The sequence below is a fragment of a genome, unplaced genomic scaffold (genome assembly GCF_019419815.1).
Source record: "Pyrus x bretschneideri cultivar Hongxiangsu unplaced genomic scaffold, Pyrus_bretschneideri_v1 Contig4, whole genome shotgun sequence".
Classification (NCBI taxonomy): Eukaryota; Viridiplantae; Streptophyta; class Magnoliopsida; order Rosales; family Rosaceae; genus Pyrus; species Pyrus x bretschneideri.
Genome location: NW_025999723.1, coordinates 13,351,069 through 13,357,068, shown reverse-complemented (window position 1 = coordinate 13,357,068; position 6,000 = coordinate 13,351,069).

Sequence of the window (6,000 nt, the reverse complement as noted above, 5' to 3'; positions counted from 1 at the left end):
GTATATCGGACATAATAAGTTAGGATTGGAGTCTTATTAATTTGGTGTTTGGTACACTCAGGACTTGTTCAACCCACGGCAACTCTCCAAGCCCCACCTACCTTCCCTGAAACTCAACAATCAAATCATCGTCGTTGCAGTAAGGAGTTTGCAAAGTCCACCTGCAAATAGGTTCAGAAGAAGAGTTCAGAGTCTTATTAATTTGGTGTTTGGTACACTCAGGACTTGTTCAACCCACGGCAACTCTCCAAGCCCCACCTACCTTCCCTGAAACTCAACAATCAAATCATCGTCGTTGCAGTAAGGAGTTTGCAAAGTCCACCTGCAAATAGGTTCAGAAGAAGAGTTCAGGGTTTGAGGATGATTTGAAGGCAGATTTGACATATATGATTGGCTTGGATTGATTTGGTTAGGTTTGAGTGTTCCTATTTAGGCTTCTCATTTTAAGTTGTCTAAAATAAGTTGATAGAGGAAATGTGTAGTCTCAGCTTATCCAGGTATCAATTAACCCCATATTTTGGTTAAAGATGGAACTAATGTTAGATAACCCAATTCAGGTCAATCAACGCCCCCTAATAGTTTCACATACGAATGAACTAGTAGTATACGATTTATAACTTAGAGTTGTTTCCTCAATACATTTTAAAGACTACCAAAAAGAATTAAACTTTTTGGGTACAAAACGTAAATGATGCTTTTGTAGTTTTATGGTACTTTTGAAAATGCTTCTTTAGAAAGAATTTCTCCTCAAAAGTGCTTCCAATATCACCGCTTCTAGCGCTTCTATTAGAAGCACTTAAAATTTTTAACAAAAAATAATGCAACTGCTTTCTTGAAACACACTAGTACACTTCCTTGAAAAGCACTTAAACACGTGCTTCTTCAACTTTTTTGAAATACAAAAACACTTTTAACTTTTTTTTGTCAAGCATAATCAGAAACATTTTAGCGACTTGAAAGTGCTTTTAGTTATTATAAAAGCAATTCCAACATTGTTGTGTTATATAGTTCCAATATCATAATATTATGATATAGTTGAAAACAACAGCCTTAAAAGTGCTAATTTTAAACACAAGACTATTCTAAACAACTCTACTATACAAAGAGCTGAGTGAGAACTTGCATTGTTGCACTAGTCAACTGACTTAACCCACATTTCACTACCACAAAAAAACACTTTGCGCGACGAAATAAGTTTGTTGCGCAAAATACAATTTCGTCGCGCAAAACCTTGCACGATGAAATTTTGGTCACGCATTGTTTGTCGCGCAAAGTTTATGAAGATAGGGTATGTGCGACAAAAATTAATCTTCATCGCGCAAAGATTTTTTTTTTAATTTTTTTTAACTAAATTAAATTAATTTAATATTTTGCACAACGAAACACTACGTAGTGCAAAGATTTCTTTTTTTTAATTAAATTAAATTAATATAATATTTTGCACAATGAAATATTCGTTGCGCAAAGATTTTTATTTTTTTAATTAAAATAAATTAATTTAATATTTTGCGCGATGAAATATTTTGTCGCGCAAAGTTTTTGACTTTTTGTTCTATTATTTCTCTTATATTAATTGTTTGCGCAACGAAATATTTGATAGTGCAAGATTTTTTGAATTTTTACTTTTTAAATTTAATTTAATTGTATGATTTTATTTTTTTTAATTACTTTAATTTAAATTGACATATTCAAAATAAAATTACATATGAAAAATAGTGATCAAGTTATCCAATATATATAATGTATTCAAAATGTACACATAAATTAACAAAGTACAATAATAAAATCTTAATACAAGTCTATTGTGGTGATAGTGGCTGGTGATATGGTTTGATAGCGTCCTAATCCTCAACTTTAGCCGTCAAAGTCTCGACGATTCCCTACAAAAAAAAAAAACAATTATGGTCAAATAACCAAAACATAACATAAAATAAAACCATAAAATTGGCATAATCTCCCCGAAAATTGGTATACCCAAAATCCGACCCCAAACTCCACCCCTCACTCTATACTCAAATCCAAAGCCTGCACCATACTTAAAATTAACTCCAAAAAAAATATTAATGAAAAGAAAAAGATTAAAATTTGGGGAGAATATACCTTTTGGCAAGATTGAGAGTAAGTGAGAATGAGAGGGATGGCTGAGTGTGAGAGAATTAGAGGAGACAGTGAGTGAGAGATGAGAGAGTGAGTGAGAGTGAGAGATAGTGAAGAGAGAGAGGGTCGGATTTGGGGAGAGGGAAAGAAAGATGAGAGGTAAGAGTAGAGAAAGACATTGAGAAAATTGTGGAGTTATATATTTTGGTTTTAAAAATGTGACTTTACTCCCTTTAAATTCAATTTTTTTTTTTTTTTTACATAAGACCCACAATATTCTATTTTTCTAACAAAAACCCGATCCAAACTACAATAATAAATTTAAAGCTACTTAATAAATATATATATATATATATATATATATATATACCATTCAATTTCTTAAGTGTTATACGTACAAAATAAATAAATAAATTTAAAGCTACTTAATAAATATATATATCATTCAACCATCCAACCGTCAAACATGTTTGTACATACTTTGAGATCGTATACACCAAAGATCGCAAAAAATAAACATTCAAAGATCAAGTAACGGGACAAAAAATTTCGATGGTTATAAACGAAAAATCAAGATTTAACGGTTATTTTAACTTCAATTTTGATGATTTTTTACAGCTACACTCCTTGACCCTATATGAATACAATGAAAGAATTCGATCTTCAATTTAAAATATTTACACTAGTTATGGTATACTTAATGAAAGTATAAATAAACTCTAAGTATTAGTGAATCTATTGTTTTAATGAGATACGCATTCTACGAAACTAGTTTCAACGAGGACGTTGGGCCAGGGATGTGGTGGGGGCCCGGGTCGGGATGTGACAATTTGGTATCAGAGCTAATCCCTGGCCGAGTGTGCCAACGAGGACGTTGGGCCCCTAAGGAGGGTGGATTGTTACATCCCACATCACTAAGGGGAGTGGATCTTGTAAGCCTTATATGTATATTCTCATCTCTACCTAGCACGAGACCTTTTGCGAGCTCACTGGCTTCGGGTTCCATTAGAACTCCGAAGTAAAGCGAGTTCGCGCGAGAGCAATACCAAGATGGGTGACCCGCTGGGAAGTTCTCGTGTGAGTTCCCAAAAACAAAACTGTGAGGGCATGGTCTGGGCCTAAAACGGATAATATCGTACTACGGTGGAGTCGGGCTCGGGATGTGTGGGGGCCCGGGCTGGGATGTGACATATAATATAAAATTAAATAAAAAACGAAAAATAAATTGGTTTAGGCGATGAAATATTTGGATTACATCACGCAAAGATTTCAAAAATAATTTTTTTTATTTTATTTATTTTTGTAAAGACTTTGCGCTACAAAGCTTAAAGTTTCGTCGTGCAAAGTGACTTTGCATGACGATGAGTGTTTTGCCACGCAAAATTTCATCGCACAAGACTTTGCGTGACGAAGTTTAATATTTCATCGAGCAAATTCACTTTGCATGACGATATGTGTTTCGTCGCGCAAGGGGTTTTTTTGACTAGTGAATTTGTGTGTAAATTGAGTAATTAACCGTACACTATCATTTTATTTAATAAAAAATCAAATTTTGTTTAAAAGGTCATTCTAAAGAAGGGGAGAAATTAGGTTCTCATCCCTATTTTTTCTACTCCATTTATTAAAATCTTATTCCTTTTCAAATTTTTATCAAGGTCCTTGGGTTTTAATAAACTTCATTAATTATTTCAAAAATAAAATATTTACACGTCAAGATAATTAAATTTTATTTCTAAATATATTCATTTCATGTTAGAAACGTTACATTTGGTATATTTATATTTATGGCTAAACTTTTTTATCATGTATTTCTATTTAGTAGAAAAACATGTTTGCGCGACGGAATCTTGCGCGACCTAAAAGACAAGGCGTCGCGCAAAACCTCCGTTTGCGCAACGTTTTGTACGTCGCGCAATATTTTGGCGCCAAACATAGAATGTTTTACCGCTTTTTTGCCAACTTTGCGCGACGCATATGCACGTGCGTCGCGCAAAGTTGTTTTGCGCGACGTACGTACACATGCGTCGCGCAAAGTTGACTTTGCGCGACAAGACTGGCGTCGCGCAAAACAGGTTTGCGCGACGCATGTGCAAGTGCGTTGCGCAAAGTCAACGACTTTTCCTACTCCACTTAATCGTGATTTTTCGTTTATAACCGTTGAAAAGCTTTGTCCCGTTACTTGATCTCTGAATGTTTTTTTTTTGTGATTTTTTGCTGATGTGATCTCCAAGCATATACAAACAATTTTGACGGTTTGGATCGTTGAAATTAGTTTTGGAGAATTCGTAAAACGATAGATTGACTAACACTTAGAGTTTATTTATACTTTTATTAAGTATAACATAAGATTTTGTGGTATCCACTTGTGTAAATATTTTAAATTGAAGATCGAATTCATTCATTGTATTCATATAGGGTCAAGGAGTGTAGTTATAAAAAATCATCAAAATCGGAGTTAAAATAACCGTTAAATCGTGATTTTTTGTTTATAACCGTTGAAAAGCTTTGTCCCGTTACTTGATCTCTGAATGTTTTTTTTTTTGTGATTTTTTGCTGATGTGATCTCCAATCATATACAAACAATTTTGACGGTTTGGATCGTTGAAATTAGTTTTGGAGAATTCGTAAAACGATAGATTGACTAACACTTAGAGTTTATTTATACTTTTATTAAGTATAACATAAGATTTTGTGGTATCCACTTGTGTAAATATTTTAAATTGAAGATCGAATTCATTCATTGTATTCATATAGGGTCAAGGAGTGTAGTTATAAAAAATCATCAAAATCGGAGTTAAAATAACCGTTAAATCGTGATTTTTCGTTTATAACCGTTGAAAAGCTTTGTCCCGTTACTTGATCTCTGAATGTTTTTTTTTTGTGATTTTTTGCTGATGTGATCTCCAAGCATATACAAACAATTTTGACGGTTTGGATCGTTGAAATTAGTTTTGGAGAATTCGTAAAACGATAGATTGACTAACACTTAGAGTTTATTTTATACTTTCATTAAGTATAACATAAGATTTTGTGGTATCCACTTGTGTAAATATTTTAAATTGAAGATCGAATTCATTCATTGTATTCATATAGGGTCAAGGAGTGTAGTTATAAAAAATCATCAAAATCGGAGTTAAAATAACCTTTAAATCGTGATTTTTCGTTTATAACCGTTGAAAAGCTTTGTCCCATTACTTGATCTCTGAATGTTTTTTTTTTTGTGATTTTTTGCTGATGTGATCTCCAAGCATATACAAACAATTTTGACGGTTTGGATCGTTGAAATTAGTTTTGGAGAATTCGTAAAACGATAGATTGACTAACACTTAGAGTTTATTTATACTTTTATTAAGTATAACATAAGATTTTGTGGTATCCACTTGTGTAAATATTTTAAATTGAAGATCGAATTCATTCATTGTATTCATATAGGGTCAAGGAGTGTAGTTATAAAAAATCATCAAAATCGGAGTTAAAATAACCGTTAAATCGTGATTTTTCGTTTATAACCGTTGAAAAGCTTTGTCCCGTTACTTGATCTCTGAATATTTTTTTTTTTTGATTTTTTGCTGATGTGATCTCCAAGCATATACAAACAATTTTGACGGTTTGGATCGTAGAAATTAGTTTTGGAGAATTCGTATGCCATCAATCAAGTTCCGTGTGTGTGTGTGTATATATATATTTATTAAGTAGATTTAAATCTATTTATTTTATACGTATAAATTATAATTGACTGGTACACGGAATAATACATACATCACGTGTCACGTGTGTCATTACAAAAATAGTGAGATATGTCATGACAGTCATGTGTTTGATAAAAAGTTAATAACTTAAAAAAAAAAAAAAAAAAAACTTTGCGCGACGCCTTAACGTGTTCGTCGCGCAAAACCACTTTGC